Source organism: Bos javanicus, chromosome 15 (genome assembly GCF_032452875.1).
Source record: "Bos javanicus breed banteng chromosome 15, ARS-OSU_banteng_1.0, whole genome shotgun sequence".
Taxonomy (NCBI): Eukaryota; Metazoa; Chordata; class Mammalia; order Artiodactyla; family Bovidae; genus Bos; species Bos javanicus.
Genome location: NC_083882.1, coordinates 74,491,902 through 74,504,068, shown reverse-complemented (window position 1 = coordinate 74,504,068; position 12,167 = coordinate 74,491,902). Strand labels below are relative to the sequence as shown.

The 12,167-nt window shown below is 44.7% G+C and overlaps 1 protein-coding gene across 4 annotated transcripts in view; it reads right to left on the bottom strand.

Annotated features, from left to right (window-relative positions):
* EXT2 (exostosin glycosyltransferase 2) overlaps window positions 1–12,167 on the bottom strand; it is a 149,188-nt gene that overhangs the window by 98,705 nt on the left and 38,316 nt on the right. The gene's annotated exons all lie outside the window — the stretch shown is intronic.

The window sequence follows — 12,167 nt, the reverse complement described above, 5'->3', positions numbered from 1 at the left end:
ATTAGCCTCTAAGTTCACCTTCCCTCTTTGTAAAAATGAGAAGAACTACAACTGCCTCATCAGATTTTCATGAGGTCAGTTATCAGACATGGGAGTTAACATAAATGCTACTTCTCCTCATCCCTTTGTCAACCTTCCCTTTGTCGAGCGCAAGCTCATGACCACACTCACGACCACAGAATAAGACAGCAGAAAAACCAGGCCTGCCTCTTCTGACACCTGAAGAGAAAAGTGAAGTCCCTCAGTCGTGTCTGACTCTTTGCGACCCCATGGACGGTAGCCTACCAGGCTCTGCCGTCCATGGGATTTTCCAGGTAAGAATACTGGAGTGGGCTACCATTTCTGACACCTGGGTACCTGCTAAAAACTCAACCTTTACTCTGAAGCAGAAAAAGACCCTGCCAGAGTATTCTTTCTGCTAAGGATTATCAGTAATGTTCTACCTGAATTCTAGGAAAGCAGAGGAACTCAATGGAGATCATTTACTCCTTTGCTAAGCTAACGGCATCATAAGTAGAAGGCATTTTTCAACTCAATATTCTTTGAATATGAGGTTTGATTTCTTGCCAAAGAAGCTTTACTGAAGTCACCCAATAACCATGGGTCCCTGGTTCGCCTCTCAACACTAAAGCTCTCACTCTTGTTCCGTAGGCTGGAAGCCAAGCAGATGTGGGAGAGCAATCCATGCTATTTCTCTCTCTTCTTGCAAGATCTAGTTTTTCCAGAATGTAGAATGACTCAAGAAGACAGGGGAGAGTGTCCCATCTTAAAAGGAAGCTGGGCCATCTTAAAGGTAGGGCTCATCTGACCTGGACGCACTGGGACTGAACATGTCAATGTAAGCCCTGTGACACTTTCACTGCATCATCTTCACCTGCATCAAGTTCCCAGACACCAAAGAGGGCTAGATTTGCACGTTTTAGCCTTATTTAAAAGAAAACTTATTTCAAAATAGACTCTACTTGGGACAAGTCAGAAGAAAAATGGGTAAAAGAGCTTGAAGATGAGGGGAGGACTCGGTGAATACTTGCAGGGTGTGCTCAGATGTTACTATCTCCCGTCCTATGGGAAGCCAGGAGGGACAGAGGAGCAAAGTGGGCAGCCTGTGTCGTGTTTCTTGACATGTGACAGGCAGCTCCTGAAATAGAAAGCCATAGGTTTCAAGTCTCAGGGGTATCACCTTCAAATATGTCAAGGCTCTAAGGGTGGATCAGTTTTCCCAACTGCTGATGCCCTGCTGTGAGGAGAGATCCCAAGCAAAACACAAGCTCCGACTGTGAGTCTTTGAGGTGGCAGGAGCCATGAGGAGTTCAAAGGCAAGGCCGGCCAGTGGCTTACACCTCCAAGAGCCATGGGGGTGAGAGGTTACTAAAGCAGGAGCCACTGACCAATAAAACTGTGTTTGGTCAAACCTTCTCAGCAAAGAGACGAGAGATTCATTTCTGCTGTGCCCAGTTCCCCAGTTACCCACACCTCTGAATTACACTGTTCCCTCAGTCAGGTCGGGGAGCTTCTTTGGCAATCAGCAGCTGACCAGCCCTCTCTCCTGGCTGGGTTCATGGACCAGCTAAAAGGTTTGGACTGGAAACCTTTAATCAGGATCTGTCATCAAAAATAAATAAATAAGAGCACAACTTGGGTCAGTTCGTTGTAAAGGAATCCGCCTGGGGTGAGATTCCCCATGTTTGCTATACCAAAACAGGGAGAGAGCTGTATGCTTGTTTGATCAGAAAAGGTAAATATAAAACAAGTCTCACTGCAGCGGGCACACTTGAAAGGCCGACCCCTTTTAATTAAGACACACACGCAGACAGCATGTGTGAAGGGACCGAGGACAGAACTTGAGGGCTCGTTTCATCCCACATCCTGCCACATCAGGGCCATGTTCCCCCCTCCATCTGCTTCCCAGGTAGTAACAATTCTAAAGAAGGCTGGGGAGCTATTCTTTAGCAGGTTATTTATTTATTTATTTTTTTTCTGGCTGTGGATATTATACAGACGCAGTCAGGTCGCATGGGAGCCCTCTCCACTGTCCCCACACATTCCCAGAAACAGAGAAGTTGAGAATAGTGTGGGTCCAATGCCGGTTCCAGCTGACCGGAGCCACGGGAGCCCTCCCTAAGCCGCTTGCAGCTGGGAAGTGCCTTGGTCTGATCACGTGGCAGGTATTAAGACACGCTCTCCTGTTGATCCTGAGTGGAAACCCCAATGTGCGTTCCCTAAATTGGGACTCTGAACAGAGGGAGAAGTTTGAAAGAGCTACGCTTGCTCTGTGAGTGGTTCTCATCTTTACCCCGCGCCCTTTCTTACCTATGAGTAAGCATAGCAGAGGTTCATCACGGCGAGGATTCTCAAGAGAAATTTATGTCCCCATTCCCCACTCCAGAAAGCATCTAAGAATCTGAGTGAGAGCAAGAGAGTTGAGAGAATTCAACCCTCAGTCTGTAGCTTCAAACAAAAACTCAAAGATCTCTCTAAAATACAAATTTTATATATATATATATATATAAAATCATCAAGACCTGGCCAAATTAACCTGAGAATTCAGAACACTTCAATATATATATACATATATGGGCTTCAAACACTTGAAGACAAACCAACTGCTCCTTTTAATAAAAAGTACTGAATTCTGAAAGATAACAAATGACCTGCTTGCTTACTACTGAAATCTTATCAAAATGGGAAATAAGTGCACATTTAAATACAAATTAATCTTTAAACTATAAGGAGAGAGAGAGAGAACTACATTGCCAGAAATGACTTATATGAAGCTATTTCTGTACCAATTCTGGTCTGATTCAGTATTAAAGGTCATCTAGTCAAATAAAATGAAATAAATACACAATTGTTGTCTTACATTCCCAAGAACAGTAGCATGGAATTACAAGATGGTGTTATTACAAAGTAGTCAGGCAACTCCAAACTCTCTCAGCCTCTTCAATGCTGAGGGAGACAGAAAAATACATTCAAATACAAAATAATCATAAATATAGACAGAAATCTAATGGATCAGTCTGACCCTTACTGAAGACCTGACAATAGTGAATTCTTTACCAAATGCTTGTATCGACACTTGGTAATTTATAAGTTATTCTTTTGTAAACAAACCTAGATATTTTTCTAAGTAGATATATAATGAATTCACAAAGCCTGCACTACACTTCCTGTAATGAGCAATTATTTCTCAGAAATGCTTCACAAATAGTTCCACTCTGTAGGAAACCAGCCCCAAAGAGTCAGACAATCCTTATATAGGCTGCAAATTAATGTTTAACACTTTTATTAGAGAGGCCATTTCCTAAAGCAATGCCCCATATTGGGGACTTGTTACAAGGGATTAACCCATGGCTAACTCTAGAGCCAGCTCTGCAACCAATGCCCAAAGAGGAAACTGGTCATATGATATAACCACACCCCTTGTAAAGGCTGTACAATGAAGACTGCTCATAATCATATACTTACTGAGAACTTTCAGTACATTATTTGTAAAATATTTTTAGTAAATTTATTAAAATTATACCACAAGCAAAAACTTCTGATTCAGTAAACTTAACTAATTATAGAATATCAATTTATTCTACTGATATTGTTCAGAATACCAAAATATCTATTGATATTGTCAGAAATGTTCAAAAAAGTAGCTTGATTGCTTTGGAGGTTGGGGTATTTTATTTTGATTTATAGCTTGGTCAGTTTTCATACCTAATTACTCTCCCCACAGGAGCTACTTCCACACAAGTAGTAAAACGAACTGGTATTTTTTATTGCTTGCTCAATGAAAATCATTGATCCTAGATCAACAGCTATATAATTTGACTAACTACAAAAATTCTTTGCTTTTGCTTCAACCTCAAGTTAAATGACTATTTTAAATTGAATACACTTGCAAAAGTACTCATGTCCAAAACTATTTGAAAAAGGAAAAATAATGTGTTTGCGCCAAAAGGGTGCAAGGCAGTTAAAAATACATGTCCACCGGATTTTGCTTATCTCTACTATCCTTTTCCTAAACGCTTTAGTTAGGAGAAGAGGAGCAGACAGATACAGATTCTGAGGGCATGATGCCCCCAAGCCAGCCCACCTGGAATCAAGGCTGGAAAGCTGAAAGCTGGCGGAGGGTGAGGGTGTACTTTTTGAAATGCCTGGAAAAACACTCTGGTCAGGAGATGCCAGAGATTTTGAGGCTCCATCAAGCCCCTGGCCTTGATCCAGGTAATGGTTTTTCCTTCCCCTCAGCTGTCTGCTGCTAGAGTTTTCCAGCAAAGAGAGAAAGGAAAAGCGGTGGAGGAGAGGGAGGAGCGGCTTCCAGGCTACCTCTCCGTAACTGAGAGGGTAAGAAGGGCTAAGCTGCAGGCTGACATTTATAGAGGGCCTGGCGCTTCCACGAAGCACTCTGCGAGGATCACTGGGAGTTAGCAAGCTGGTCTAAAAGGGGCTGCGGAGCAGACTGATGAAAGCCCCTTTAAATTCGATAACAGTGATGCTGTGGACAGAGACAGTGAGCTGGAGCTGCCAGAGACTCGCAAGCCGAGGTCTAGCCAGTCAGATGGCCTTTAGGAAAAAGAAAAAAAAAACTGCATTGTAAACCTGGCTCCCTTAGCCTTTCAGGACTGCCCAATGCACTTGCTGAAGCCTGAAAGCACAGGCTGCCAGCTGAACGGCATTTCTCATCGGGGATAAAAATAAAAGCCCTTGGAAAGCCCTCCGTGGCCTAACCCTTGCTGCCCTGCCCCCACCAACCAGGAGCAACTTATCCGGCCAAGGGCGCAGTTCCGGACCTGCAGAGGTTAATTACCTCGCTAGTCTTTCACCTCCAAATCACCGCTGCGCTCCCCAATCCTTTCTGCCTGGCATTTTTCTTCAATTTTAATATCAGAAGTTTCACACGCCTGCCTGAGCTCCTGGACTCAGCAGAAAGGCCCATATAGCTGTCAGCAAACTGATAAGAACTTTAAAATGACTCCACAGGGCCTCTTTATAAAGAAGAGCCAAAGAAGCCCATAAAGAAAGAGGGCAGGGGCCACGGAAACCAGCCGCTCACACTGTTTTAACGTGGCATTAAAATGAGCTGCAGATTTATGGCAGTGTTTTAGCCCCTGGCCCAAATCATCTAGGGATGAAGCGCTCGACTCGCTCTCCAGCGGGATTTCAAACATGGGATGGAGCTGGCTGGACAGGGGTGGGGGAAGGGCAGCAGGGGTGAGGGGAACAGCAGAGAACCAGGAAAACCAGATGATACAACTCATTACCCTTTCAGTAGGAGGCGAACAACAGCTATTCCTAAGAGGTATCTCACCAGTCCTCTTAAATTCACATAAAAAGTTGCTTTATTTTTAGTACATACCTAGTAAAATGCCAACTCTCCAAGTGTTCACCACCCAAATGTCAATTCTGATTTTGACTTTTCTCTTTATGCTTATTTTTTAATCTTCTGGCTCAAAAAAAATGAGTAAAATCAAGATCCAGCAGAGGATACATTAAAAGACGGGGTAGAAAGACTCAGTATGAAAATCGTTCTCACTGGAAAGGGGAAAAAGTAATAGTACTTGACCCAAACGTTGCTTTATGAATTCTGGCACTCAAACGTGCCAATGAATTTTTTTTAAGGCCAGCTAAAGAACCACTGATTTTCATAAGCCATTCTGAAAACCAGAGAGGGGAACCTCCCTCTATTCCAAGATGTAGAAAGCACACCAGGCCCACAGGAATAAGTTCTGTTTCAAGTTTCCAAGCCCAGAAGCAAATGCATAATACATCCGCGTTGGTAACTTACTGTGGTTCCTGAAGTCCAAGCTCCAAACCAGGAGGCTCCTGCCAGTGTTCAAACCTAGACCCAGGCGGAGCACTCCCAGACGACAGCCAACACAGAGCAGGCAGACCGGCCTCTAGATGCTTTAAGTCAAGGATTTCATTTAAACAACATAACTGCTCTATTGTATTATTGGGGGCGTCCCTGTAGCTCAGATGGTAAAGAATCTGCTTGCAGTGCAGGAGACCTGGGTTCGATCCCTGGGTCAGGAAGATCCCCAGAAGGGAATGGCAACCCACTCCAGTATTATTGCCTGGAGAATTCCATGAACAGAGGAGCCTGGCAGGTTCTAGTCCGTGGGCTCACAAAGAGTCGGACTATTATCCCCAGGTCTAAGATAACAAAATTGACGCTTGGCAAAGTGACTTGCCCATGCTCACAAAGCTGGCAGACAGAAGGCACAGCCTGGGATGCAAATTCAGGTCTCCTCAACTCAAAAGCCCATGTGCTTGCCACTCACTATCAACATCCCTCAAACTTTCTGGACTGGGGCCCACACCAAGAAACATACAAATACATTAAATAATGACACTCACTGCACATATACATATCAAAAAAAAGAGTTCAGGAAAGATTTACCCTTGCTAGGTAATACTCTGATGCCTTCCTATTATCCTTCATTTTTTAAAAAATAAAATGCCACTCAAGACTCCCTAAATTGAAAAATACTGTAGTACACAAGGTCCCCCTTCCACCCAGAATCCATCAGCTGGAGTCAGCAGACCTGGGTTCCAGGCGAGGCGAGGCTCGGGCCCTAACAATTCATCCTCAAGATCACTTGAACGCTAGGGCTTCACCTCATTTACAAAATATGAAGAAAGGGCTGAATAATTTCTAAGGTTCCTTCCAGCTCTTTGATTTTTTTTTTTTTACCCCTGTCTCCTTAATTGATACTGCTTTCCCCTTTCCTCGCGCATTTTTTCATTACTCTCCACTTGTCACTGACTTTCCCGTCCTTCCAGCTTCCTAGAAAGTTCTCTCTTGCTGGTATTTCAAGTTCCCCCTCAGGCTGGTAGGCTGTTCCACCTCACCTACCGAGTCCTTCCCACAGAAGCCAACCTCTGGGCGGAGCTCAGCACCTCTCAGAGCATCCTCTCGCCCTATTCGAGGCCACCCGGTCACGAAGCCTGCTCTCGCCTCCTGATCCATTCCGCAGCACGACTGAGGGCCACCACTTCCGCCCTCTTCGTTCACTATTGCTGAAAGTGCTCTCCCTAGCACCCTGAGGACAGGATCTGTGTTCCTCCCCTCCCCCTTTGTAAAAATCTCCTTTAATATACCTATACAATTCTAGCAAAAAAGCCGGTACTTAAAACATACTTATTTGACAAGTCTGCATTATGAAATCAAGGACTCTTAATTCTCCAAGATTTTGAGAACATTTGGGGTGGGGGGAGCTGCTCTAGGAAAAGTTGCTAAACCAATTCAAACTGGCATCACAATACGGTAAGTGAGCATTTACAGACAGAGCTCGCCGTGGACAATGTATGCCAGGGTTGCCAAGGAAAGCAGCTTTATGGTCTCCCCATCTGGACTGTGAGGATTTAAATCTCAGAAGCTATACAAAATAACTGCAAATCAGCCCCAACCTTAAAGACAGGGAAATTTATTTACAGGCCCTGGTGTACTATAAATTTGAGACCGTTCTATTAAAATGCTTTTCTTGGCTTCCCATCAGATACTTGGCAAAAGTCTTTTTCCAATAAGGTTCTTAATGCTAAACTTGAAAAAAAAAAGTTAAACACATAAAAATGCTCTTCCTTAAGAGTTCCAATTAAATGAGCCCTTATTTTATCCTGCTTTAAACATAAGTTGACTGATCTCCTTCACAATATGGATTTATACATTCAGGAAAACTCCAACAGAGTAACAAAATTGAAATAAAATTATGAAACTCAAAATATCCCATAATCACACTCTTCCCCAAGGCTCTCCCACTGGCCAAAGAGCCTGGCTTTGTATCAGAACCACGGTTGTCTGTTTCACCAGGAGAACACCAAGGATCAAGGTCAACGTGTTTCGTAGACGGGTAAGTGATCCAGTAGCTTTTTTAAGGGCGAGTATGAAAGCAGAGATCGGCAAACAGAGCTTGGAGTGGCATGCTGGGACTAGAGAGCAGGGGGAGGAAGGGAATACTTGGCATTTTTTTCAAAGCCCTGAGAATTCAGTTTATGCATATTAAAGTTTTTTTCAATTTCCACAGTTTGGGGGGGCGGGCAGTGGGAAAGAGTGACAGACGTTACAATGTCAAATCTCGGAAATCAGAAGTGAAGTCTTTTCCACGTTCTTCATATTTCCAGAGACGTGTCCAGTCTCCAGGGTCTCAGGCAACCACTTTTTAGGAGAGACGATCCAATAAGCAGCTAACCTGAATTGCTGGGAAGCTCATCCTGACGTTTAACCTCAATCCAGGCCACAGAGCTCTAGGATTTGAATAAAGCTGTGGGCAGCAAAACAGTATGTTCCCCGTCTGTCCCTCTCAGGTCGTGCGATCTCCGGAGCATCGCTTCACGGCTCTTCTTCCGTTTCCTCACGTTAAAAAAAATTCAGATCGCTCCTCTCACTGCCTAGTCTCACTGCTCTGTTTAACGAGTTTGCTTTGTAAATTGTGTGTGTTTGGGGGCAGGGAGGGAGGGAGAAATGGACACAGACTGCTACGTAGCCGTCAACGGACACAACAGCCAAGCGCAGGGGACCCTCAGAGAACACATCCATCCAGGTTCCTGGGGGTCCTAGACATCCGAGGGCCGACGCCTTTAGGCGGATCACAAAACACTTTTAAAAAAATAAAAGCAAATTATTTTAGATAGAAAACTTTCGAAAATACTTTACGCGAAAGCCAGTATTTTAAAAACACGTTTATATACGCGAAACGTAAACCTTCCCTGAAAAGACTGCAGGGCGTTCTCAGGACAGCCATCTCTGTATTTCCACGATTTTAAGATGCTCCGTCAGAAACAGCTTCAAGGCGACAAAACAGAAACTATATTCAACAATCAAAGTGATGGTAGGACTCATTTGGATGCCAGAAACCCAAAATATGCAAAACAAACATGTACATATTTCTTTGAACCAAGGAATTCTACCGTCTTACGAGGACACACCCAGGATATCGAGAAGCACGTTCTGCTGTCTGCCATGTATCCAGAGTGCTGAGAGTTCTGTTTTCATTTTTTAAGTTTTGTGTTTTTTTTGATGTGGACCATTTTTTAAAAGTCTTTACTGAATTTGTTACAATGGTGCTTCTGTTGTTTATGTTCTGGATTTTTGGCCATGACGCATGCGAGACCTTAGTTCCTCAGTCAGAGGATCAAACCCACACAGCCTGTACTGGAAGGTGAAGTGCTAACCACTGGAGTGCCAAGAAGCCCCAAGTTCTATTTTTTTTAACCTTTTATCTTGTGTTGGGGTATAGCCAATCAACACACAATGTTAGGGCAGTTTCAGGTGAACAGCACAGGGACCCGGCCATACATACACACGCATCCATTCTCCCTTAAACTCCCCTCCCATCCAGGCCACCACACAACACTGAGCAGAGTTCCTGCGATACAGTAGGTTCTCGCTGGCCATCCTTGGCTAACCATTCTAATCACAGCGGCATGTACAGGTCCATCCCAAACTCTCCAGCTATTCTTTCCCACATCTCTCATCTTGGCAACCCTAGGTTTACCCTCCGAGTCTGCGGGTCCTTTTCTGTTTCATAAGTTCATTGGTACCAGTTCTCTTTAGATTCCATATATAAGGGATATCATACGATACTTCTCCTTCTCTGACTTATGTCACTCAGTATGACAATCTCTAGGTCAATCCACGTTGCTGCAGATGGCATTATTTCATTCTTTGTAACGGTTGAGTAATATTCCATTGTATATCTGTACACCTTTATCCACTCCTCTGTCGACAGACATTTAGGTTGTCTTGGCTATAGTAAACAGTGCTGCAGTGAACACTGGGGCACATGTATCCTTTTGGATCATGTTTCCCTCCAAATATATGCCCAGGAGTGGGACTGCCAGGTCATATTGCAGCTCTATCTTTAATTTTTTAAGGAACCCCCATACTGCTCTCATAACGGCTATACCGATTTACATTCCCACCAACAGTGCAGGAGGATTCCCTTCTCTCCACACCCTCTCCAGCATTTATTATTCACAGAGCATTCCATCCAAGTTCTATTTTTGAAACAGCCTTTCTGTCTTCTCTATTCATGCCTGACCGGCAGATGCCCCATGTCACAGCCCCTCACTTACAGTCTTTCTGTCCTTCAAAGATGTAACTTCGAAACTACCATGTCTATGGAAAGCAAACAGTTCAATGTGCTGAAATCACATGCAAGATAAAAGAGCAGCCTCCTGTGGGGTCTCTGCCCTGAATAAAGTGCATGAACTCTGGTGGACACACACACTTCCTGTTCTGTGGTCTCTTCTGCTCTCTCCTCGACCACAGCCAGGCCTGACAACAGTCCTGCCAGGTGAGGGGACCACATATTCTTCGACAGACATGTTCTTTCTCCCAATCAGCCCATTATATCTTCACGTACTCCTTTGGAGAACAAATAATTGGTATGCTTAGTATAATAGGAAAAATATGAAGGCAGGCTGAGATGGGTCAGTAATAGAAAAGAAACTGGTATTTTAAGTTGGCCAAGCGTTCAAGGAGAGAGAGCAAAGAAGATGCTGAATGTTTCTGCCACCTCAAAGGCTCCCGGTCAAATGAGTACAAAGAAGAGTTCAAAGGCAAGGCAGGCTCCTGACTTCCACCTCCCAGTGTGGCTGAGGTTAGAGGTCACTGCTGGCGGAGCCACTGACCAATAAAAGAATGTTTGGAAACTCCACTCAACAGATAAACTGAGGATCCATTTACACCTTCCTCCCTATCCACACAAACACTGCCAACCATACAGTCCAGTGTCTAGTCAGCCTTTCAATATCCTGGGTTGCCCTCTTTTTCATTGTGATTCCAAAGGAGACTGGGGACGTGAATGTTCCACGAGACTATAGGAAAATACTTAGTTGCATACTTCTTCCTGGCTTCCAACACGAGAAAGATAGTGGATGGAACCCTCCATCTTTAAGGCTGCCATCAAGTACTACCTCCCCAATAAATCTGTCCCTAACAGCTTTAACCCAGACTTCCTCCCATTTCAGACCACTAACATGCTTTGGAAAATCTGCACCATCTTCTCAGCTTTCTTTGGCCTTATACCCACATATCCCCAGGATGGCTATTAGGCATGTGTGGGTAGGGGGTCACAGTAGTCATGTACAGATGTGAGAGGTGGACCATAAAGAAGGCTGAGCACCGAAGAATTGGTGTTTCTGAACAGTAATGTTGGAGAAGATTCTTGAGAGTCCCTTGGATAGCAAGAAAATCAAACCAGTCAATCCTGAAGGAAATCAACCCTGAATATTCTGAATATTCTGACTGATGCTGAAGCTGAAGCTCCAACACTTTGGCTACCTGATGCAAAGAGCAGACTCACTGGAAAAGACCCTGATGCTGGGAAAGATTGAGGGCAGGAGAAGGAGGCAGCAGAGGATGAGATGGTTGGACGGCATCACTGACTCAATGGACAGGAGTTTGAGCAGACTCTGGGAGACAGTGAAGGACAGGGAAGCCTGGCGTGCTACAGTCTAAGGGGTTGCAAAGAGTCGGACATGACTTACCGACTGGACAACAACAAAAGCAACTATTAATTTCTATTAATGAAAGGAACTGATTTCTAACTAAACCACAGAAAGCCCTATAGGCCACCCCAGCTCTTCCAATGCCACCTACGCCAACACAGCCAGCTGTTGGTCTTCAGGGGTAGATAACACAGATGCGGGCTGTACTTCAAAAGTCTTAGCTTACGTCCAGCTCTTACTTCAGGTTCTAGCCCTGCATATGACTTTAACGGCTGCTTCACTGTCGCATCTCAGGTGAGGAGGAAAAGTTACGCTTCCTTGTCAGGCAGAACACCCTCCTCTCTGGGTGCGTCCTAACTCCTGGGTCATGTTAAGGGCTGTCACCACGTATCCATCGATCAGATTATAGCCCCTGAACTCGAAGCTGCATCACCGTCCTCACCAAGATCCCACCCGTATCTCAGGGGTCAAATTCAGAAAGTCTGGCTCTGATCCATCACAGGAGAGCAGAATCCTGTGCTAAAAAGCACAGGAAGGAGCGGGTCTCTCTAGAGAGCGGCTCTGAGGAACGGTGTCAGCATAGCTCATGGCACTCAGGACTCCTTGGACACGGCTACTCAGAAGGAAAATGAGTCACTTCAAAGTGGATGGAGCCCTCTGCTGGTTACAACTGTGCGTGCAGCCCCTCGGGCCGGTCCTGAGTTGCTGAGCAAGAAAATCCGACC